The 26,207-nt window shown below is 45.1% G+C and overlaps 1 long non-coding RNA gene across 1 annotated transcript in view; it reads right to left on the bottom strand.

Annotated features, from left to right (window-relative positions):
- LOC140195875 (uncharacterized) overlaps positions 1-5,718 on the bottom strand; it is a 30,679-nt gene extending 24,961 nt beyond the window's left edge. Inside the window, exon 1 of the long non-coding RNA XR_011885559.1 lies at positions 5,550-5,718. This is a non-coding gene — a long non-coding RNA (uncharacterized lncRNA). The remainder of the gene's footprint in view (positions 1-5,549) is intronic.
- Between the last annotated feature and the right edge of the window lie 20,489 nt (positions 5,719-26,207).

A 26,207-nucleotide genomic window follows, 5' to 3' on the forward strand; every position in this document is an offset into this window, starting at 1 on the left:
TATAGACCAGTGAGCCTTACGTCTGTGGTGGGAAAGCTGTTGGAAAAGATTCTTAGAGATAGGATCTCTGGGCATTTAGAGAATCATGGTCTGATCAGGGACAGTCAGCATGGCTTTGTGAAGGGAAAATCATGTCTAACAAGCCTGATAGAGTTCTTTGAGGAGGTGACCAGGCATATAGATGAGGGTAGTGCAGTGGATGTGATCTATATGGATTTTAGTAAGGCATATGACAAGGTTCCACATGGTAGGCTTATTCAGAAGGTCAGAAGGCATGGGATCCAGGGACGTTTGGCCAGGTGGATTCAGAATTGGCTTGCCTGCAGAAGGCAGAGGGTGGTGGTGGAGGGAGTACATTCAGATTGGAGGATTGTGACTAGTGGTGCCCCACAAGGATCTGTTCTGGGACCTCTACTTTTCGTGATTTTTATTAACGACCTGGATGTGGCGGTAGAAGGGTTGGTTGGCAAGTTTGCAAATGACACAAAGGTTGGTGGTGTTGTAGATAGTGTAGAGGATTGTCAAAGATTGCAGAGAGACATTGATAGGATGCGGAAGTGGGCTGAGAAGTGGCAGATGGAGTTCAACCTGGAGAAGTGTGAGGTGGTACACTTTGGAAGGACAAACTCCAAGGCAGAGTACAAAGTAAATGGCAGGATACTTGGTAGTGTGGAGGAGCAGAGGGATCTGGGGGTCCATTTCCACAGATCCCTGAAAGTTGTCTCACAGGTGGATAGGGTAGTTAAGAAAGCTTATGGGGTGTTAGCTTTCATAAGTCGAGGGATAGAATTTAAGAGTCGCGATGTAATGATGCAGCTCTATAAAACTCTGGTTACGCCACACTTGGAGTACTGTATCCAGTTCTGGTCGCATCACTATTGGAAGGATGTGGAAGCATTGGAAAGGGTACTGAAGAGATTTACCAGAATGCTGCCTGGTTTAGAGAGAATGCATTATGATCAGAGATTAAGGGAGCTAGGGCTTTACTCTTTGGAGAGAAGGAGGATGAGAGGAGACATGATAGAGGTGTACAAGATAATAAGAGGAATAGATAGAGTGGATAGCCAGCACCTCTTCCCCAGGGCACCACTGCTCAATACAAGAGGACATGGCTTTAAGGTAAGGGGTGAAAAGTTAAAGGGGGATATTAGAGGAAGGTTTTTTACTCAGAGAGTGGTTGGTGCGTGGAATGCAGTGCCTGAGTCAGTGGTGGAGGCAGATACACTAGTGAAGTTTAAGAGACTACTAGACAGGTATATGGAGGAATTTAAGGTGGGGGTTAAATGAGAGGCAGGGTTTGAGGGTTGGCACAACGTTGTGGGCCGAAGGGCCTGTACTGTGCTGTACTATTCTATGTTCTATAGATCTTTGGTGAATACAAGGCCATTATTTCCATTGGAATCCTATGGAAAGCATTTTATTTGGACATTGCTATCCAGTAATATAACTAGTAACACAGAATGCTGAGTTTCTCCAGCATTGTGTGTGCTTTGCTCTGGATTTCCAACACTTGAATACAACTAGTACCCATCCTAAGGTTTGCTTCTTTACTTTAATTTTTGTGTATCCCTAGCAGCAGCTGCTGAAGCCTTCAACCCTGCCTTTGTTAACTGTGGTTTAGACTATCCTGATGTCAATCTGGCCATCTCCCCAATTTTCATCTCCAAGGACGGCATGGCAGTGTAGTGGCTAGCAAAATGCTATTACAGCACCGGCAATCCAGTTTCAATTCTGCTGCTGTCTGCAAGCAGCTTTGTACGTTCTCCCCGTGAACGCACGGATTTCCTCCGGGTGCTCTGGTTTCCTCCCACATTCCAAAGACGTACAGGTTGGTGGGTTAGTTGATCAGATAGATGTAACGAGGCTGTGCCGGCTCGATGAGTCAGCAGGACCTGTCACCATGCTGTATTTGTAAATAAATAACCCATGGTTATCCAAGACCACGTATTTAACTTGCAGCACACTCTCTTCTCGATGAATCACAATAATTCTCAGTCCAGCAGCAACAAGCTGTTAGATTTTGTTTGCTGATATCTCTCTGAAGCATCACAGGCACTATACAAATACATAACATAGTTGTTGAACACAGACCTTTCACAGAACTAGATTACCTACCAAGTAATCTAAAACAAATTACTAATTTGGGATCAACATCCAAGTTTAGTTTATTGTCATATATACAAGTATATGTATGTACAGGTGCAAAAATAAAAAAAACTGCTGCAGCAGCATCATTAACACAAGAGATCCTGCAGATGCTGGAAATTGAGAGCAATACACCCAAAGTTCAGGAGGAACTCAGCAGGTCAGGCAGCATCTTTGGACAGTCAACACTGCATGCAGCATCACAGACACAATATTCACAAAAAAACCATAAATTAAACATTAGTTACACAAGAACAAAGCAATAAATCAAGAGTATCAAATGATGTTTAACTTATTGAGGTTTGATACACCTGAAGTAACTCATTTTTTCCCAAACTTTTTGACTGAAAGTTCAACTTGTTCACTTGATAAATAAATTCCTGACAATGTACTACACCATCTTTTTTTAAAACAAAGTCGCAGTTTCCTGCGGATTCCAGGGAGTACTAGTAACCCTATGATCCTAAATATATTTTCACTTATTTTTAATTTTTGTGAACTTTCTAACTAAATTTTTGAATGTTATTAAAGACTGTTGGACCTCTTGTATCATTTGCCCCTACCTCCTGTCTCCCACATCAAAGGATTTCCCACCCCAGGCTGGGAATCAACAAGGTAGATGAACAATTGTCGATTGAATGCTCAATTCTCCATTGATGCTGCTTGTTCTGCTGAGCATTTCCGGCTTTTGTTCTTTCTCTGCGCTAAGATCAAATATTGGCATCGGCAATGGGATTGAAAGCTGCTCTTAATTTCCTCCCATGAATTTGAGAATAGGAGGGAGGGGAAGTCAGAAGAAAGAATGTGGTGTGAATGGTTTAAGCAGCGGAGAGGGTATGTGGAAAGGGAATGGAGGTAGTGAGAGGCTAAAAGCAGATTTTTGATACCCTTGGACAAGCTGTAGATGTGCTAATATAGGGATACATATTAAATTTGTCGATCTTGATAGGGTCAGGAAGATAGGGTCATAAGGAGACCTTTTGGTACATTGACCTTCATAAATCAAAGTAGTGAGTGCAGGAGTTGGGATGTTATGTTGAAGTTGTATAATATGTTAGTGAGGCCTAATTTGAAGTACTGTGTGCAGTTCTGGTCAGGAAAAATATCAATAACTTTGAAAGAGTACAAAGAAAATTGACAAGGATATTGCCAGGTCTTGAAGACCTGAGTTATAGGGAACGTTTGAATAGGTTAGGATTATAGGTGAGGGTATAGATAGAGTAAATGCAAGCAGGCATTTTGCACTGAGATTGGTTGAGACTGCAATTAGAGATTATGGGTTAATGGTGAAAGGTGAAAGGTTTAAGAAGAACACGAGGGGAAATTTCTTCACGCACAGGGTGGCTGGAGTGTGGAACGATTGAAGTGGTGAATGCGGTTTCGATTTCAACATTGAAGAAATGTTTGGATAAGTACATGGACAGGATGGGTATGGAGGTCTATGGTCCAGATGCGGGTCAATGAGACTAGGCAGAATAACAGTTTAGCATGGACTGAATGGGCCAAAGGAGCTGTTTCTGAGCTGCCGGGCTCTTTGACTCTATAAGAATAAGAATACAAAACAATCAGAGCAGGTGTAGGTTACTTCACCCCTCAAGCTTACCCTGCCATTCAATATGACCATGGCTGATCTACCCCAGGCTTCAAACTTGTCAGTGCCATTTCCCCATCACTGTCAATTTTCTGATCTGTCAAAAATGATTGAGGTACTCTTTAAACACCATCCCAAAGATTTACCCTTCACCACCTTCCTGGATAGAGGATTCCATAGATTTACTATCCTCAGTGTGAAGAGCTTCCTATGCACCTCAGGTGTAAATTACTGCCACTATGTCCCATCCTGCGAGATTCTCCCACTAGTGGAAACATTTTGCCATCTATCCTGTTATGACCCTCATGTTTCAATCATCTTTCATTCTTCTAAACTCTAGGGAATATCGACCTAGTTTCTTTGTTTGTTTGGGATAGGACAACCTCTCATCTAGGAATGAGCCAGGATTCTCTCTGAATCACTTCCAATGCCAGTATATAATTTTTCTTAAACAAGGGAAACAAATCTGTTCATAGTACTTCAAGGATGGTCACACCTGTAATCTATATAATTGTACCAATTTTCCAGTATCTCCTTGTTTCTAAACTCCAACTACTTTGCGGTGAAGGCCATCATACTGTTTTCCTTCCTAATCGCGCCCCCCCCCACCCCCTGCTGCTCTTGCTTAAAAACTTTTTGCATGTTGGGCCCAGGAACACACTTGGTCCTTCACTCATTTCCAATCTTTTAACGTTGGGACAATAATTCACTTTAGATACATCTTACTAAAGTACATGATTTTTTCTGCCTTAAACTCCCTCACTCAACCTATCCATTGTGGAGTCCTAGTATCCTCATTGCAAATGACCTCCACCTTGTTGTTGTGTTATCAGTAAACTTGGAAACGTAACACCCTGCCCCTCCTCCAGGTCGTTAATGTACCCAAAAGGTGAGAGAGAACTAGTAAGTTAAACCCAAGATGGGTCCACAGAAAACAAGTCACTACTAACCTCAGGTGGAGTGATACTGAATGCCCAGTAAACACTGTCAATTTAACCCATGCAATCCCAGGCATACAGATGCCAAGTAATGATGTTTAAAAATATCATTACCCTCAGAATTACATACCTCTCATTATCCTGGTCCATGGGATAAGCACAAACCGGGCCTGATCAACCCTGGCTAGGTCACCTCGGGGAGGCTGACTAATGATTAAAGATCCGAAACACCCAATGACCTGAGGTTGCATTACTGATAATGTGTCCCAGTGCACACCCGGTTTGTGAAATGAACTGGAGTCGGACCACGATAATGAAAGGCATGGGCCAGATTAAACAGGCTCCATTACACTACACTATCTGCCATCCCTACCCTCAAACCTAAACCTAAGGTCCAAAGGGGCACACCCCCCCACTAATCCGAGGCACACCCCAATTAACCCTGGCCACAGCCCCACAGACCTGATGACATCTGTCAGGAGAGGCAAGATCCAGGAAAGGCAAGTGTTGGACCTGGTTAATGAAGGCATGGGCCAGACCAAAGTGGCAGGGTTGCGTGACACTGAATCTCAAGTGACGAGATCAAAAAGCACAAGAGGGCTGATTCGCCCACTGCCCGAATACTCTCAACCAAAGTGAAGGAGACTGTTCTGAGAGACTTCCTCTTTGCCGATGACTGTGCCCTGTATGCTGGCTTGGAGCCAGAGGTGCAAGTCAATATGGACAAATTCTCCACGGCTTGTGACAACTTTGGACTCACCATCAACATCAAAAAGACCGAAGTCGTGCACCAGCCTGCCCCTCGTGCACCATACACAGAACCGAAAATCACAGTCAAAGGACAGAAACTACAGGCAGTGGACCAGTTTACTTACCTTGGCAGCACCCTCTCCCGAGCAGTGACTACTGATACAGAAGTTAACTGCAGAATAGTGAAGGCAAGTTCTGCTTTCGGTAGACTGCGCTCTGCTGTATGGGAACGTCGAGGAATCTGTCCAGCAACAAAACTGAAGATCTACAGAGCCGTGGTACTCACTACCCAACTGTATGCCTGTGAAGCGTGGACTGTGTATCGAAGGCATGCAAGGCAGCTCAAACATTTCCACATGACCTGTCTTCGCAGAATATGAGGCATCAGATGGCAAGACAAAGTACCAGACACTGAAGTTCTCTCTGGAGCAAGTCTGCCATCAGTCCACACACTGCTGATGAGAGCACAGACCCGGTGGGCAGGTCATGTCATCCGCATGCCGATGAGCGCATACCCAAGCAGCTCCTTTTTGGGGAACTCTCTGCTGGAAGATGCTCACATGGAGGGCAGAAGAAATGTTACAAAGACTGAAGTTGTTTGACATAGACACGACCTCCTGGGAAACGCTGGCACAAAACCGCCCTACCTGGCGCGGCCTCATCCAGAAGGGCTGTCAAGCTTACGAAGCAAGGCGCATTGCTGAAGCACAACATAAGCACGAGCTGCACAAGTCCAGCGCAACTGCAGTGCCTACACGTCTGCCCGACATGTGCCAGGACATTCTGTGCCCGAATTGGCCTGACCAGTCATCTTCAGACATACCGCATCCAGTCTCAAAGTGACTAATGGTGTTGTGGTCTTCATCGATGACAATGGACGAACTATATATATATATAAAATAATATAAACTGTAAGTAGCTGAAGGCCAAGATGTAATGCTTGGGGCACACTACTATTTACTGTACATAACAAGAATGATATGTATGAGGAATAAAAAAGTAGATGCCGAAAATCCGAGATGACAAGAAAAGAGGCCTGCAGCATCCGTAGCAAGAGAACCAGAGGCAATGTATCAGGTTGATGACCTTTCATCGGAACAGGTAAAAGATCACCTCCACACCATCCAGGGTTCCGGTGGCCAAACATTTTAATTCTGATTCCTATTCTCCTTCTGATGTGCGGGTTCATGACCTCCTCTTGTGTCAAGATGAGGCCACCTCAGGCTGGGAAAGCAACACCTTATATTCCGCCTTGGTTCCCTCCAACCTGATGGCATGAAAATTGGTTCTTCCTTCTGATGAACAAAATTCCCCTCTTCCTCTATTTCCCACTCTGACTTTTTAACTTTGCACCTGCCTATTACTTCCCCCGGGTCCCTCCCTTTCTTCTATTGTCTTCTCTCCTCTCCTATCAGATTCCTTCTTCTCCAGCCTTCCACCTTTCTCACCCACCTGGCTTCACCTATCACCTTCCAGCTGCCCCTTTACCCTCCCTCAAACTTTTAATTTAGGGATCTCTCCCCTTCCCTCTTCAGTCCTGATGAAGGGTCTCGGCCCAAAACATCTACTGTTTACTCTTTTCCATAGATGCTGCCTGACCTGCCTAGTTCCTCCAGCATTTTGTGTGTGTTGCAAAAGATCACTGACCTGAAATGTTAACTGCTGAGTACCTTAGTTTTAAGGAAATGTTTCCAGGCTGTCATTAGGCTGCTTAGCCACTTAACCAAAATATTGCAGTGAGCTCCACTTCTCAAGTCTCGGTCTGAGGTGTAGTTATGCTTTTCAAGAATGGCACAAATAAAAAGCTTCTGGCTGACTGAGTAGAGCAAGATTCCCTTCTGCTACGGCAGGGGTTGTGCTAAATAGTGACGCTTTAAGTGGTCGAATTGCTCGGCCCTGCAATCAGTCTTGGTCAAATAAAATTTCTTGTGACCACCAATCCAGAATGAGCTATTACAAGAAGGACAGCAGCCTGGAAAACTGCAAAATGAAATGATGTCTCTAAGCTTTAATGAGGTTCCCCCCATGTACAAATTAAATTAGAGGCACTGATTGAAAATTCTAATGTTACCAGGGTACAGCAAATAAATCATGTGCCAAATAGCCAAATAATAATTGGGTAGGTGTAGCAAATAGGAGCACCTATTAACAGAAAAATTACATAAACTTATTTCATTTGTGAATGGAGTCCAATTTAGACACCTGATGTAACAATTTTCTTCCAGTTATTTCTATAACACTGCAACTCCATTTTGGGATGTCCAACCAGTTCCAAACACAAACCGTGCAGCCCTGTGGCATGTGAAAGCCGGCACTAACTCGGAGTGTGACATTTACAACCTCCAGAGGTTCAGTTCATAAGCTCTCAGTCTCTGGAGGACTGAATGCTCCTTTAATGACATCATTGGAATTCTGCTTTGCTGCAATCAGATCCAGGCTTGTGGGATCTAGGTCAAGGGTTCAGCTCAAGCAGTCAGCACAGTTTGATTAGAGAGGTAGAGGGGCCTCTGTCTCAGTGAGAGTGCTGCATAATAAACATTAAATATAGAGGAGGTTAAATAATACTTGGATTAAAGATCCCGATTTTCATACACAATTTGGCAAGCAATAGATAGAGCAGGAGATTTTCTGCAGGGATCCTCCCAGTTGTCTGCTGTGACTTGATAGAAAAAACAATTTCTGGAAACACTGGTGAAAGTAATCATTATAAAATGCCTGTGCAGACATTCCCTCCTCCCCCCTCCCTCCTCCCAATTATTTAGATGTCCCAGCTTGACTGGGGAACATGTGAATTTGTGTACCTTCTCTCCTGACAGCAGCAGCCTGAGCTGGAATACAGTTTCACGTTGTCAGCACTCTCCGGTGCCTTCTGTGAGTTCACCCTCAGGGGCTGGGAATAAAGAATGGAAAAGTGGGATAGGTCCAATGGGATGAAGGGCCTCTTCTGTGACTCAAATGTATTCTTGACATTGAATTACAGTGTACCTGTAGGCTCCAGATATTCATTGTGTAGGAGCTGTTTTTTTCTCAAGTCTTCTTGATCTTAAGATACCACAAATATCTGGTATCTGCTGGTAATCTGAAGTGAAAACAAAATAGGATTGATATACCCAACATGCTTGGCAGCTTCATTTGACAGACAAGCAGAATGAACAATTCCAAATGTTGACATTCATCCATTCAGTGCTTCATTGGGTCAGACTTGAAACTGCTGGGAATCTTCAAGCCCAGCGTGGAGAAATGAGGCTGGAATCAGGAATGGGACCCCGGTCGTAGCTTCACAGAGAGGTTCTGAATGGAACCAGGCGCTTTGATCCATCGAGTCCACGATGACAATCAACTGTGTAATTATTTTAAGCCAACATTAAATCCCATGTTCTAATCTCTCTACATTCCAATCAATTCCTTTCCTGGTTCTACCACTTGCCCACATAGTGGGGACAATTTATAATGGCTAATTAACCAAATTGGGATGTGGGTGGAGATGGGAGCATCCAGAGGAAACTCATGTAGTCACTGGGAGAAGTCCCAAGCAAGCACAGCAAGCACCCAAGTTTGGGACTGATCTCAATATCACTTTCCTTTCTTGATCAGGTGCAAGAAAGCCAATAAATCTGCTCTCCATATGCTTGGGTTTAGATTGGTTTTACTTACCTGCTCAAGTGGCGGGCTTTACCCTCTGAGCCGATGGCCTGCGCTGCATTGTAGAATTGGTTATGCTTCCATTTTGTACCTGGTTTTGGTTAAGAAACAGTATATTCACACCATTAAACTCTTTCCAATGCCATTGCCAAATGTCCTGCAACTGAGCTTCATGCTTGGAAGAAGTACCCAAATGAAGTAAAGGAAACTCTTGCAACACACATCAAAGTTGCTGGTGAATGCAGCAGGCCAGGCAGCATCTCTAGGAAGAGGTACAGTCGACGTTTCAGGCCGAGACCCTTCGTCAGGACTAACTGAAGGAAGAGTTAGTAAGAGATTTGAAAGTGGGAGGGGGATGGGGAGATCCAAAATGATAGGAGAAGACAGGAGGGGGAGGGATGGAGCCAAGAGCTCGACAGGTGATTGGCAAAAGGGATATGAGAGGATCATGGGACAGGAGGTCCGGGGAGAAAGACAAGGGGGGGGGGCGCGGGGGACCAGAGGATGGGCAAGGGGTATAGTCAGAAGGACAGAGGAAGAAAAAGGAGACTGAGAGAAAGAATGTGTGTATAAAAATAAATAACAGATGGGGTACGAGGGGGAGGTGGGGCATTAGCGGAAGTTAGAGAAGTTAATGTTCATGCCATCAGGTTGGAGGCTACCGAGATGGAATATAAGGTGTTGTTCCTCCAACCTGAGTGTGGCTTCATCTTTACAGTAGAGGAGGCCATGGATAGACATGTCAGAATGGGAATGGGATGTGGAATTAAAATGTGTGGCCACTGGGAGATCCTGCTTTCTCTGGCGGACAGAGCGTAGGTGTTCAGCAAAGCGGTCTCCCAGTCTGCGTCGGTTCTCGCCAATATATAGAAGGCCACATCGGGAGCACCGGATGCAGTATATCACCCCAGCCGACTCACAGGTGAAGTGTTGCCTCATCTGGAAGGACTATCTGAGGCCCTGAATGGTGGTAAGGGAGGAAGTGTAAGGGCATGTGTAGCACTTGTTCCGCTTACAAGGATAAGTGCCAGGAGGGAGATCAGTGGGGAGGGATGGGGGGGACAAATGGACCAGTGTGTCGCGTAGGGAGCGATCCCTGCGGAAAGCAGAGGGGGGGGGGAGGGAAAGATGTGCTTAGTGGTGGGATCCCGTTGGAGGTGGCGGAAGTTACGGAAAATAATATGTTGGACCTGGAAGCTGGTGGGGTGGTAGGTGAGGACTAGGGGAACCCTATTCCTAGTGGGGTGGCGGGAGGATGGAGTGAGAGCAGATGTACGTGAAATGGGGGAGATGCGTTTAAGAGCAGAGTTGATAGTGGAGGAAGGGAAGCCCCTTTCTTTAAAAAAGGAGGACATCTCCCTCGTCCTGGAATGAAAAGCGTCATCCTGAGAGCAGATGTGGCGGAGACGGAGGAATTGAGAGAAGGAGATGGCATTTTTGCGAGAGACAGGGTGAGAAGAGGAATAGTCAAGATAGCTGTGAGAGTCAGTAGGCTTATAGTAGACATCAGTGGATAAGCTGTCTCCAGAGACAGAGACAGAAAGATCTAGAAAGGGGAGGGCCATGTTGGAAATGGACCAGGTAAACTTGAGGGCAGGGTGAAAGTTGGTGGCAAAGTTAATAAAGTCAATGAGTTCTGCATGCGTGCAGGAAGCAGCGAGCATTGGCGAGGATGACGCTTTTCATTCCAGGACGAGGGAGATGTCCTCCTTTTTTATAGAAAGGGGCTTCCCTTCCTCCACCATCAACTCTGCTCTCAAACGCATCTCCCCCATTTCACGCACATCTGCTCTCACTCCATCCTCCCACCACCCCACTAGGAATAGGGTTCCCCTGGTCCTCACCTACCACCCCACCAGCCTCCGGGTCCAACGTATTATTCTTCGTAACTTCCGCCACCTCCAACGGGATCCCACCACTAAGCACATCTTTCCCCCCTCCCCCCCATCTCTCTGCTTTCCGCAGGGATCGCTCCCTACATGACTCCCTTGTCCATTCGTCCCCCCCCATCCCTCCCCACTGATCTCCCTCCTGGCACTTATCCTTGTAAGCGGAACAAGTGCTACACATGCCCTTACACTTCCTCCCTTACCACCATTCAGGGCCCCAGACAGTCCTTCCAGGTGAGGCAACAGTTCACCTGTGAGTCGGCTGGGGTGATATACTGCATCTGGTGCTCCCGATGTGGCCTTCTATATATTGGCGAGACCCGACGCAGACTGGGAGACCGCTTTGCTGAACACCTACGCTCTGTCCGCCAGAGAAAGCAGGATCTCCAAGTGGCCACACATTTTAATTCCACATCCCATTCCCATTCTGACATGCCTATCCACGGCCTCCTCTACTGTAAAGACGAAGCCACACTCAGGTTGGAGGAACAACACCTTAAATTCCGTCTGGGTAGCCTCCATCCTGATGACATTGACTTCTCTAATTTCCGCTAATGCCCCACCTCCCCCTCATACCCTATCCGTTATTTATTTTTATACACACAGTCTTTGTCTCACTCTCCTTTTTCTCCCTCTGTCCCTCTGACTATACCCCTTGCCCATCCTCTGGTCCCCCGCCCCCCCCCCCTTGTCTTTCTCCCCGGACCTCCTGTCCCATGATCCTCTCATATCCCTTTTTCCTATCACCTGTCCAGCTCTTGGCTCCATCCCTCCCCCTCCTGTCTTCTCCTATCATTTTGGATCTCCCCCCTTCCCCTCCCACTTTCAAATCTCTTACTAACTCTTCCTTCAGTTAGTCCTGACAAAGGGTCTTGGCCTGAAACGTCGACTGTACCTCTTCCTAGAGATGCTGCCTGGCCTGCTGCATTCACCAGCAACTTTGATGTGTGTTGCTTGAATTTCCAGCATCAGCAGTATTCGTGTTGTTTGCGTTTTTTAAAAGAAACTCTTGATATTATACAACTTAATCATGGTTATACATCTTCCAAGCCTTCTGTCTGAGAAAGTTCTTTCTTCACTTTGAATGAAAAAAGTAGGAAGGGAAAACAGGTATTCATTTTCTACTCTTGATAATCTGCCCTTTTCATGAGGGCAGCTGCCAGGATATCTAATCACCAATCAACCTACAAAAACCCCTCAATAAATATTCTCTTTTTGACTGCAGCTCTAGTGTCAACTGACATCAAAATGGCTGCTATTTAAGTAGCACCTTACTTTAAAATTCTCATTCTTCCCACCCAATAACTCTAAGGCATTTTTCACTGTTATCTCTATAAAGTTCTCCAACTCTAATATTTTGAGAAATCTTTGTTTCTCCTATTCTGATCTTTTGCACATCTTCAATATTATATAAGATGAGTTTTTGGAGAAAACTGTACAATCGGCAAAATTACAATTTTAAAAGACATTTAGGCAGGTATGTGGATAGAAAAGATTTAGAGAGATATCAGACCGCAACAGACTAATAGGACCACCTCAGTTAGTCCACTATTGATTATTGTGTTTTCACTGCCAAGTCCCTAAACTCTTGAATTCACTTCCCTAAGCATTTCATCCACCTTACAAACAAGAGAAAATCTGCAGATGCTGGAAATCTGAGCATCACACACAACCATTTCTTCACTGGGAATATTTGAGAACAAGCCTTCAAAAAGCAGGGCAAAACAATAGCATTAGAAATACACATCCTGAGAGGCCTAATTTGTACAGTAAGCAACAGCACAAAAGGTTAGAAGATAATAAACTGAAAAAAAACATGAATGGGTGTAAGACAGAATCTAATCACAACAATAAAGCAACTGGGATTCAGCACCAGTATAGAAAAAATGTATGTTTACTATGCACATTGTCTGCTTCTGCTGTAAGTGATGTATGTTTTAGGATATATACCGTATATATACACACAGTGGGGTTCCAAGGTTGTCAAGCCGAGGGGTGGTAGTGGGGACAAGCTCCCACTACCTAAAAGTGCTCCTCACGGTATGCGCCTCAAATAGCCTCTGACAACTAAGTCCAACTGCTGACCTTCTTGTGTGGCTTAGCCTCTAAGCCCAGTGGAACTGGTTCTACTGACAGGAGAAGGGGCGAAGGCGGGTCCTGGCGCCTTAAAACCAGTGCTTCGGGTAGATGGAGCTTGTCAGCCTGGGAAGGCAGTCCATCTTAGAGAAGGAAACTCTGATTTCAAACCTCTGCTGCCTTGCAGCCATACCCACTCATGGGAAAGGCTACGGGAGTAAACCCTGAGGACAAATTCAGAGCTGGAGTCCCTGAGGCAGTCCGACGTTGCCTTCAACCTCGTTCTGGCAACTCCTGCGACAACACTGGTGCCAAGCTGTATCGGCCCTTGCCCTTCCCTTGGACAACATTGGTGTTGTGGAGCGGGGAGACTTGCTGCATGGGCAACTGCCGGTCTTCCATACAACCTTGCCCAGGCCTGTGCCCTGGAGAGTGAAGCAAGACTTTCCAGACGCAGATCCATGGTCTCGCGAGACTAACGGATGCCACCACACACAGTGGCCAGTTAATTAGGTCACCTGTACACTTGCTCATTAATGCAATTACCTAATCAGCCAGTCATGTGGCAGCAACTTAATGTATGAAAACATGCAGACATGGTCATAAGATTCAGTTAATGTTCAGACCAAATATCAGAATGGGGAAGAGGTGTGATCTGTGACTTTGACCGTGGAATGATTGTCGGTGATAGATGGGGTGGTTTGAGTATCTCAGAAACTGCTGATCTCCTAGATTTTCATGCACAGGAGTCTCTAGGATTTATAAAGAATGGTGCAAAACAAAAACAAAATGCATCCAGTGGGTGGCAGTTCTGTGTGTGAAAATGCCTTTTTAATGAGAGAAGTCAGAGGAGAATGGCCAGACTGATACGAGCTGACAGGCAGGCAACGGTAACTCAAATAACTACCTGCCACAACAGCAGTGTGCAGAAGAGTGCAACGCTCTGAACACACAACACCTTGAACCTTGCAGCAGATGGGCTACAGCAGCAGAAGACCATGAACTTAAAAGAAAACGCACTCAGTCGCCACCTGTACCTAATAAAATGGCCACTGAGCGGTATATTTATTATTGCAATCTGAGCAATGCTGGAATGCGGTTCTGATATTGCAGCATAGCTCTCGGCGGGAGTTGGGTGGGTGGGTGAGGGAGAAACGGTGTGACCTTTTCCACTGAAAGTGTTCTCATGACACTTGGGATCTACAAATGCAGGGGAGTATTATTCCAGTGTGGTCACTGTTTCTCTTAGATATCCTGCAAACTGTATATATTTACATCATGGGCTGAGAGCATAGATCTTACCACCTACTCTCTCAAAATGTAAAACTTAACGCTACTTGCAGAGTTCACCTGAAATTTTCGGGGTTTCCTTCTCTTTTATCCTCTAAAACAAGCTGCAAAAATAAAGTTCCCTTTTAGGTATTGTTATTAGTTCATTATTGTCACATGCACCAAGATAAAGCGAAAAGCTTGACTTGCATACAATTTAACAAAATGGTTCCAGTACATAGTGTACTGAAATTGGAAAAAGATAAAACATTAACTAAATGATCAAGTTCATTGTGAAGCCAGGAACCCATCTTATCGTACAAGAGGTTTGTTCAAGAGTCCGATAACAGTGAAATAGTAGCTGTACTTGAGTCCAGCGGAGACTGGGATGCCTGATATGCAAATTGTGATTCAACCTTTACAAAGTGCTCATTTTCATATCAATTCCATGAAAAACAGTAAAACTGCTTGACTTGTAAGGAGATAAGGAGCTAATCATTATTAGACCATAAGATAAGAGAGTTAACAACGGCAGCCAGCGTCGCCAGTGCTCCAGTTCACTTCAGAGAGAGGAAGCGATGAAAGTGGATCGGTATTTATGAACAAGTCACCCATGAAAGGGTTTTTATCCATGTTGTATTGCAACAATGATCACTACAGGGTGAAAACCATGCCCCTTGGTTTGGGAAATGGACTCATTACTTCCATGGGGTGGCGGGGTGGAGATGCGTATCTACCAAAAGAAGTATAAGGTAATTGGTCATACACCACACCGATTTTCCATTGCTAGGATAAATTTGAAGCTTAAGGGTATCATCCATGACCTCTGCTGTACACTCTGACCTAAACTATAAGCAGCAAGAATGGATTGACAACAAGATACTGATTATTAAACCTGCACTGCACTGCATGTCACTGTTACACAGGTAGCATCTTCCAGTTTCCGTTTCCTTTGCCATGATTAAAGAATCCTCATAACTGGTTGTTCCTTCACTATGAATGGTCATACTGAATATTTTACTGTATATCAGTGTGACCAGAGTGCTTGATGAGGATGGTTGGGGCCCAAGTGCTGGAGTGTCCAAGGCTAGGACTGAAACACGGAATAAAACTGGATCGAGAACTGAGCACAAAACACAGCTCTTATTGGGCTTATGATTGAGCACTAGGCTCCATTCAAGAGATCTTTCAACACGCAATACTTGGCGCCCAAAACATGATGGCCAATAAGCGGGACGGTCCTGAATCCTTAAAGTGCCAGCTATCTGTACTTCGGAGAGTTGGAGCATCTAAACCCCAGAAGCTGGCATGATCGGCCGCTTCTCATAACAGGATCTCTTCCCCTACGGCTGACTCCTGATGGCCCTGGCTGCTTGGAGAGACAGTGATGGTAGTCATTGATGAGAACCAGGTCAGAGCTGTCTTTTTCAGCACCTTTCCTTGGGTCTGGATCCTTCATAGTCCATGAGGTATTGCCAAACACCCTGAACAGTTTGTGAGTCCAAAATTCATCTCACTGTGCGGACCTGCTTCCCATTGATAAATTGGGTGGTGCTCGGGCCGATGGTGGTGGGAATAAGGAGCGGGTGCTGACAGGTTTTAATTTAGAGGCTTGGAAGGTGGGATTGATCTTCAGGGTTTTGAGGAGCTGCAAGGTATAAGCCAGCAGGTTTACTTTGCTGAGGACCTTGAAGGGTCTGATGAACTTGGGTGCCAACTTTCTAGACTCCCCCTGGAGATACAAATCCTGAGTGGACAGCCAGACCTGGTGTCCATGCTGCAAGGCAGGTCCCTGTCTTCTCCTTTGATTAGCCCGGGCTTCTCCCTCTGGGTAGAGTCCAGCAAAAGCTCCCTTGCCCTAGTCCATTTCTGCTTGCAGGGTTGGACGAGATCTTTGGCCATATGAACAACCTTGACCTCCTGTTCAGGGAGGAGTCACAGAGAATACTCACATTGGCACTCAAATGGTGACATCTCATGCGCCAAATGTTGTAAGATGTTGTGGACAACCTCTATCTACATCAAATAGTCACACCACTTGTCAGGTCTTTCCGAGACCAGGCATCTTAGGTTTCATTCCAAATTTGGTTGACCCACTCTGTCTGACCATTGGGCTGGGGGTGAAACCCATACAAGAGACATGCTGTTTCCCCAGTCAGTTTACAAAACACCCTCCAGAAATGTGACGTGAGTTGTGAACTGTGATCTGTGACTATGTCCATCAGAAAACCATGGATTCTGAAGAACTGGTCCAGGACAATTTCTACCGACCCTGCCGCAGATGGTTGCTTGTCCAACTCAATGAATCTTCAGGCCTTTGAAAGCCGGTCAACAATTACAATGATGATGGTCTTGCCCTTGGAAAGCGGAGGTCCATGGGGATGTATGCCCATAGTTTTTCCAGAACAGAGAGAGGATGGAGGAGGCCTTGAGGTTGGGTACGGGGCTTCTTGTTTGGGGTGCACACTTCGCATTCCTGCACGTATTGTCGAATCTTTTTCGCCATTCTGGGCCACCAATAAATTCTCTTAATGAAATCAATGGTCTTGGCAATCTCTGGGTGAGCCGTCATTCTCGACGTATGTCCCCACTGAAGTACATGTGATCTGCTGGAGCTTGGGACAAACAGCTGACCCCGTGGACCGTCCTTTGGAGTATCCCCTTGTGCCTGGGCCTTATGAACAAGCTTGTTTGTTCCTCAATGGATCGGCACTATAACCTTTGCCTGGGGAAAAATGGTGGTAAGTTCCTTCTCTCCTTCGGGTTCATCGAACTGACAAGACAAGGCATCTGGTTTTTGATTCTCGGACACCAGTCGATAGGTCAGGACAAAGTTAAAACGGTTAAAGAAAAGAGACTACCTCCTGGAGTTCAGTCTCTTGGCCTCCTGAATATAAGCCAGGCTCTTGTGGGTCTGACTGTACAATAAAAGGGTTCTCAGCCCCCTCAGGCCAGTGACACCATGCCTCCAATGCCAATTTAACTGCTAGTAGCTCTCATTTCCCAATTTCGTACTTTCTCTCTGCCAGGATGTCTGCCTGGAGAAAATGCATGTTGGTGCAATTTACTGTCCGGAGGTGACCATTGAGACAACACTGCACCCACTCCAATAAAGGAGGCGTCCACCTCCACAATGAAGGGAATGCTTGATTTGGGAGAAACCGAGATGGTTGCTGATGTAAACTGCTGTTCCTTTATATGGACCAGATTGTATGCCCTCTGCAGGTCTAACTTAGTGAATACTCTTGCACCGTGGAAAATCTCAAAGGCAGTATTCATGAGTGGAAGGGATAACCATTCTTGTAGTTTAATCCCCTATAATCAATACATAGCTGCAGGCTCCCATTCTTCTTTTGTACAACGAAGAAGGATGCACTGGCTTGTGAGGTGTATTGTGCTTCTCTCTGGGTCTGAGAGCTCGTATAATTAACCATGAGGAGGACAAGTAGCAGGCAGATCTGTAGCACAGTCGTAGGGTTGGTGTGGTGGATGAATTGAGGACTTTCCCCTGCTGAAGACCTCTTCCAAGTCCTTGTAGATGGAAGGAACTTGGACCAACCCGGCGTGGCAAGTTCTTCTGAACCTTCCTTCAAGGGTGACTCCTGAGGCTTCTTAGGTGGCAGAGGTGGTTCGACCGACCTTTGAGTCTCCTAGGTTTACTAGACTCCATTGTATCCTCAGGCAATGGCAACAAGGTGTTAGAGGTCCTTACACCCCCGGGAACAGGCTCTAAGTGCCTGTGTTTATGACACTTCCCTTTAGTTGGGACCTGGCAACTGGACCTCTTAGGTTTTGGGCTACCTCACACTGAAGTCTGTCTCCTTGTTGGTTGTTGATCTTGGGAGAGTCTAAGGTTCGGAACACCACGCCGCAAACATACCCTCTTACAATAACTGGACAAGGAATGATTCTCCCCTCCCTCCAGTCTGCAGATGGGTTATGCTGGGACAGCCAAGAATGCCCGAGGATCAGGGGTAAGCGTGGAGAGTCAATAACGTAGAACTAATGTCTTCTACATGATCCCCGACCCTCATCTGCAACACCACAGTCTGTTGCTGGATCTATCTGGAACCTAGTGTTCGGCTGTCCAAGACAGAGACATGGACCGGCTCAACTCTCATAGCGGTATGTCGAGGCAAAAGACTGTTCCTAAGTCCAGAAAATTACCTGCTGTCCCAGTGTCTATAAAAGCCTTCACCTGCTCAAATTCTTAACCCAAGTGAACCCCGCCTTCAGCACAAAACCAGAATCTGTGGGATTGGCAGTAGTGACTGCGACCGTCACAGTCTTCCTGACACTGGATGCTCCTTGCAGTTCAGCGGGCGTTGGCAGCTTTGGACGTTTGGCTCACGGGTGATCTGCTTCCCTGCAGTAACAGCAGCAGCCTTGATTCCCACACTGGGACCTCTCATCGGCAGAAAACCTTGTGTAACCGATCTGCATGGGCTCGATAGAGTCCTGAGCAGGAGATGGGCCGGTCATGGTCCAAGATCCGGGGGACGGAACTGCAATGGATTGAGGCCGGGCTCGGGCTAGCTCTCCGGCCTTGTAATGTAGTCCCTCTTTTGCTCTGCCAGACAATTGTCAAGGTGGTTGGACTGGTTGATGAGGACCTCTAAGTCCCCTGTTGGCTCCCCCAAGTCGAGGGTCATCCTTTAGTTCATCCTGGAGTCCATGGCAGTATCGAGTGGCCAGGGCTTCCCTGTTCCAACCACTCTCTTGCACTGAAGTTCGGAACTCGATAATGTAGTCAACCAATCCCCGACTTCCCTGATGCAGCTTCATTAGAACGTCTGAGGCTCAGTTTGCACCAGTGGGTTGATAAAATACCTTTCTCATGGTGGCCATGAATTCTTCCCATTCCACGCAAATCTCCGACCTTCGTTTCCGAAGTGCTGCGGCCCAGGCAAGTGCTCTCCTAGTGAGGAGAGAGATCATGAAGGCCACTTCTCTGTGCTCTGAAGCGAGCTGGGAAGACTGGAGTTCAAACACCAATGAGCATTGTGTGAGGAAGCTGTGGCAAGAACCTGGGTCTCCGTCCAATCTCTCCAGGGTCGGAAGATGTACTGGCTCCGCAGTGCGACTGACATCTTCACCTGAGTGACTCTGGCTTCCTCCTTGGGCTCATCAGTGCCACACCATAATGTGTGTGGGATTTCATCTCAAACCCTCTACCCTGTGTTTTCCTTCAGCACCATGATACAGTGCACTTTCACACAGTTGCTCTGTGGTTGCAAGTACTGACTCGCTTCTCAACAACCAGCGGGGCAACAATGCAGTAGCTGCAATCTTTGCATACAGCTCCTGTCAGGAACCATACAGGTCCTGTGGGAGTGGATGATTCTGTTTGTAAAATTACATAGTGCTGCTTTCAATGTGTTTTTGCCAATTTTCATGTTTTTTTTTCCAATTTGGCTTTAACTATTTACATATGTAGCACATGCTTTGCACATGTGCATATTAAGGTGGATTCCACTTTTAGGCAAGAATATTTAATATATGTTATTCCTAAATTTTCATTAGAATAGGGCTTGTAATGGATCTGATGTTGGGTTTGAGTGCCACAGGCTATTTATCTGAGCTGCTTTATTAAAGGCACCATACAATAGGCACTTAGAAAACTTTGTACTTGAGCAACATAATATCTTGTCATTTCATAGCTGTTGAAAGATGGATTGTGATCTCCATATCTTGGAATTTGTCTTCCATACCTTCCCATAAATTATTGTTCAGAGATTCACCTGCATAACAAAACTCGAATGCTCACTGTGTTAGAGGTGTTGTACAATAGCCATTTGTGAGTGTGAATCCAAATCACCCATTCAGGCACGCACATCAACCAGCAGGCAGAAAGTTAACTTTAACTTCCATAAATGGGTTGTATAATTGATGAACGTCAGAAATTCATTCTGAATTGGTATTTATAATGATAATATTAGAATACAAATGTGGCATATAGCTGGACTGGAGAAGAGAATGATAGTATAACCTCTTCATCTTTCCTGCCAGCTTCTAAATCTCAGAACCAGAATAAGATTCAGGTGCATTATCCCTAACATACATCGTGAATCCCGCTGAAGGGTCTCATCCTGAAATCGTCAGTTCTTTTTTCCTCTCCATGGATGCTGCCTGACCTGCTGAATTCCTCCAGCGTTTTGTGTGTGTTGCTCTGGATTCTGCAGAATCTCTTGTGTTTACTGTATGTCATGAAATGTGTTGTTCTGCAGCAGCAGTACGGAGCAAAAACATAAAAAAAACCTGTAAGTTACAGTAAGAAATATAAAAGAAATCAATAAGCAGTGTAAAAAAGAATAAAAAGTGAGATAGTATTCATGGGTTCATGGTTCATTTAAAAAATGCGATGGCAGAAGCTGTTTCTAGAACGTTGAGCTACCCCCATCTCCCATCCCTAATGCATTGGTGCAGAGTTTATTGATGATATAAGATGTGGATTCTTATAATTTATTTGTCAGATTAATGAATATTTATCTGCTTAAGTAGTTGTGAGCAGTTTGTAAGAGCAAGTTACTCAGTAAATCAATCAGAAAATGCTGAAATGCACAGATCAGACAAAATCTGTGGAGAAAGAGAAAAAACACTGCAGATGAACAAGTCTTCGTCAGAACCTTGAGCCAAAATGTTAAATTCTGTTATTCTCTCAACTGCCTCATGACCTCCTGAGTTCTTCCTGCACCCTCCGTTTTTTTTCAGATTTCCAGTATCTGCAATATTGTAGCTTAAAGGCATTAAGGTCAAGGACACATTGAAAAACTTATTTACAGGAGCACTTAGACACTTAGCATCACATAGCAGCATTCTCAAGAAGAACATAAATTAAATATTTTTTATAAGAAAGAACACAATTTGAACAATTTTAATGCAGAGTGATCAAAGTGGTCGTAGTGTTGCTATACTAGTGTTTAAACTTTGGTTCAAGATCTGAATAGTTGAGGGAAGTAGCAGTTCCTAAACCTGATAGTATGGGACTTCAGGCTTCTGTACCTCCTGTCCCATGGTATCTGTGAGAAGATGGCATGGGCTAGAATGTGAGGATCTTTACTGAGGCAGCGGCTCCGCTAAATACTACCAATAGCAGGGAGGGATATACCTGTAATGTACTGGGCAGAGTGTACAACGTTCTGTAGCTTCTTACACTCTACACATTTGAACTGCCACACCAGACAATGATGCAACTATAGTGTCATGGACTCATAGAATTCTCGAGTGCAGAAACAGCCCTTAAGACCGTTTAGTTTGTGCTGAATTATTAATCAGCCTAGCCGCATGAATCTATATCTGGACCCATCCCTGCCATCCATGTACCTATCCAAGTTTCTCATAAATGTTGAAATCAAACCCGCATCTACCACTTCCAGTGGCAGCTTGTTCCACAATCTCATCACCTTCTGAGTGAAGAAGATCCCCCTCATGTTCCACTTGAATATTTCATCTTTCACCCTTAACCCATGGCCTCTAGTTCTAGTCTCACCCAACTTCAGTGGAAACAATCTGCTTACATTTACTTTATACTTCTCATAATTTTGCATACTCTGTTAAATCTCTTCTCAGTCTTCTATGCTCTAGGAAACAGAGTTCTAACCTATTCAACCTTTCCCTATCACTCAGGTCCTCAAGTTCCTGCAACTTCCCTGTACATTTTCTCTGAACTCTTTCAATCCTTTTGATATCTTTCCTGTAGGTAGGTGACTAGAGCTACACACAATACTCCAAATTAGACCTCATCAACATCTTATACAACTTCAACATAACATCCCTGTACTCAGTATTTTGATCCATAAAGGCCATTGTGCCAGAAGCTTTCTTTACGACCCTATCTACCTGTGCTGCCGCTTTCAATGAATTATGGACCTGTATTCCCACATCCTTTAGCTACCTCACTCCTCAGTGCCCCTCTGCTCACCATGTAATTCCTACACTGGGTTGTCCTCAAAAGATTAACAGCTCAAACTTGTCTGTATTAAAGTCCAATCCGTCATTTTTTAGCCCATTTTTCCAGCTGGTCCTGATTCTGCTGCAAGCTTCGATAGCCTCTGATAACCAATCAGAACACTTTCAACAGTACATCTGTGTAAGATTGTTGGAGTGTTCAGGAACAAGTTGAAGCTCCTTAACCTCCTAGGAAGTTAAAGACTCCGGCACACTTTCCTTGTGTGTATGGCAGAAGACAGCTAGTTTAATATGTTAATGTCCAGGAATTTAAAAGTGCCAACTCTACATGGCCAATTCCCCCAGTGTAGACTGGTGCATGCTTGCCTTCCTTCCCTTCCTGAAGTCAGCAGTTGGCTCTTTAGTTTTACTGACATAGAGCAAGAGCTTGTTGTGGCACCATTCAACCAGGTGTTCCATCTCATTACCCTCCATTGTTCGTCCAACAACAGTGGTGTCATCAGCAAATTTGTATATGGTGTTGGAGATGTGCTCTGCCACACGGTCACGTCTTTTCAACCTCAGCTGGTTAAGGCCAAGAACAAGGTCAGCGTCACCACTATCATGAAATTCAGTATGCAGATCACAATGCTATTGCAGCACGCTCTGAAGAAGACCTCCAATGTATCCAGAACACCTTTGCCAAGGCATACAGGGCCCTGGGTCTTGTCTTGAATATAAAAAAGACACCCTTCCTATATCAGCCAGCACCCAAACAGCCATTTATCCAAGTGATGATATTGCCCTTGAAAATGTAGACCCTGAATTGGCAATATTTTCTCCTTAAAAGCAGACATTGAGTCAGAGATCAACCACTGCCTGAGTTGAGCTAGCGGAGCCTATGCAAGATTAAGGAAAAGAGTTTTTAAGGATTGTGACCTACAGGTCCAAACAAAACTTTTGGTTTATACAGCAGTTATCCTTCCGACATTGCTGTACGGAGCTGAATCATGGACCACCTACAGCAGGCACCTGAAAACTCTGAACTGATACCACCAAAGGTCCTTATGACAGATTGGGAGGATCAACTGGAAGGACACATGCATGAACACCAGGCGTAGTAGAGGAGACCAACGGCCTTGTGCTCGCTTTGACTGTCAAAACATTGAGGTACCTTCATGAATTTTCACAGCCCCTGATAACCCTGTGATTTCAGTCTCTGAGGCTGGTGTGAAGGGTAAACCCACAGAAAGCATCCCGCCCAGACGGGATAGATGGCCGAGTACTGAAGACCTGTGCTGATCAACTGGCTGGAGTGCTCACCAATGTCTTTAGCCTCTTGCTTCGGCACTCTGACGTACCCACCTGCTTCAAGCAGGCTTCAATTAAGCTGATGCCTAAGAAGAACGTGGTAACCTGCCTCCATGACTGTCACCCAGTTGCACTTACAGCCACTGCGATTAAGTACCTAGAGGGGTTGATGATGAAGCATATCAACAACTCTGACTACTGTTACAACAGGCCTACAGTGGAATCCATTCCATTGGCTCTTCACTCAACTCTGGAACATCTGGACAGCAAAGATGCATGCATCAGGATGCTCAGCATTCAGTATTATCACCCCCTCAAAATTAATCAATAAGCTTCAACCTAGGCCTCTTTACCTCCTTGTGCAACTGGATCCTAAATTTCCTCACTGTAGACCCCAGTCAGTTCAGGTTGGCAACAACATCTTCTCCACAATCTCCCTCAGCACAGGTGGACCAGAAGTCCCCTGCTCTACTCGCTTTATACTTATGACTTATGACTCTGAGGCTAAGCCATATTTAAGTTTGCTGACACCACTGTCGTTGACCGAATTAAAGGTGGTGCTGACTCAGCATATAGGAGGGAGATTGAAAATCTGGCGGAGTAGCGCCACAACAACAACCTCACACTCATTGTTAGCAAGACCAAGGAGAAGATGATTGACCAGGAGGGGGAAGCTGCAGGTCCATGAGCCAGTCCTCATCTGGGGATCAGAAATGGAGAGGGTCAGCAACTTTAAATTCCTCCGTGTTATTAATGCCCTTGAACTGAAAATCCTAAATAAAGTTGTGGACGCAGCACAGTAAAGCCTTCCCCATCATTGAGCACACCTACATGGAGTGTTGTTGCGGGAAAGAAGCATCCATAATTAAAGATTCCTTCCACCCAGGACATGCTTTCTTCTCGCTGCTGCCATCAGGAAGAAGGTATAGGAGCTTCAGGACTCAAACCATCAGATTCAGGAATAGGTAATACCTCTCAGCCATCAGGATCTTGAATTTGAATCAGAATCAGGTTTATTATCACCGGCAACACACATAAAAGTTGCTGGTGAACGCAGCAGGCCTGGCAGCATCTCTAGGAAGAGGTATAGTCGACGTTTCGGGCCGAGACCCTTCATCAGGACTAACTGAAAGAAGAGCTAGTATACTCTTACTAGCTCTTCTTTCAGTTAGTCCTGACGAAGGGTCTCGGCCCGAAACGTCGACTATACCTCTTCCTAGAGATGCTGCCTGGCCTGCTGCGTTCACCAGCAACTTTTATGTGTGTTGCTTGAAATTCCAGCATCTGCAGATTTCCTCATGTTTGCATTTATTATCACCGGCATGTGTTGTGAAATTTGTTAACTTAGCAGCAGCAGTTCAATGCAATGAATGATAACATAGAAAGAAAAAAAGTAAGTTAATATATACAGTGCCTATAGAAAGTATTCACTCCCCCCTTGGAAGTTGTCATGTTTTATTGTTTCACAACATTGAATCACATTGGATTTAATTTGGCTTTTTTTGACACTGATCAACAGAAAAATACTCTTTTGTGTCAAAGTGAAAACATATCTCTACAAAGTGATCTAAACTTATTACAAACATAAAACACAAAATAATTGATTGCATAAGTATTCACCCTGTTTAATATGACACACCAAATCATCACCGGTGCAGCCAGTTGGTTTTAGAAGTCAAACAACTAATTAAATGGAGATCACCTGTGTGCAGTCAAGGTGTTTCAATAGATTGTGGTAAAAATACACCTGTATTTGGAAGGTCCAAGTTCTGGTGAGTCAGTATCCTGCTAAAAACTACACCTTGAAGCCAAAATACACTCCAAGCGACTCCATGAAAAGGTTTTTGAAAAGCACAAGTCAGGAGATGGATACAAGAAAATTTCCAAGTCACTGAATATCCCTGGGAGTACAGTTAAGTCAATCATCAAGAAATGGAAAGAACATGGCACAGCTGTAAATCTGCCTAGAGCAGGCCGTCTTCAAAAACTGAGTGACTGTACAAAGAAGGGGCTAGTGAGGGAGGCCACCATGAGTCTTATGACAACTCTGGAGGAGTCACAAGCTTCAGGGGCTGAGACGGAAGAGACTGTGCATACAATGGTAGAGACTACACATTCAGCAGCTGAGATAGGAGAGACGACCCAGGTACTTTACCAGTCACAGCTTTATGGGAGAGTGGCAAAGAGAAAAGCCACTGTTGAAAAAAACTCATATGAAACCTTGGCTAGAGTCTGCCAGAAGGCATGTGGGAGACTCTGAAATCAGCTGGAAGAAGGTTCTATGGTCTGATGAAACCAAAATTGAGCTTTTTGGCCATCAGACTAAATGCTATGTTTGGCATGAGCCAGCCGCTGCACACCTTCAAAAACACACCACCCCTACCTTGACACATGGTGGCAACTGCATCATGCTGTGGGTATGCTTCACTGCAGCAGGCCCTGGAAGGCTTGTGAAGATAGAGGGTAAAATGAATGCATCAAAATACAGGGAAATTCTGGAGGAAAACCTGATCCAGTCTGCAAGAGCACTACAACTTGGGAGACTTGTTTTCCAGCAAGACAATGACCCCCAGGTATAAAGCCAAGGCTACACAGTAATGACTTAAAAACAACAAAGTTAACATCCTGGAGTGGCCAAGTCAGAGTCCAGACCTCAATCCATAAGACTATAAAACATACGAGCAAAATTACGCCATTTGACCCATTGGG

This window comes from Mobula birostris, chromosome 4, assembly GCF_030028105.1.
Source record: "Mobula birostris isolate sMobBir1 chromosome 4, sMobBir1.hap1, whole genome shotgun sequence".
Taxonomy (NCBI): domain Eukaryota; kingdom Metazoa; phylum Chordata; class Chondrichthyes; order Myliobatiformes; family Myliobatidae; genus Mobula; species Mobula birostris.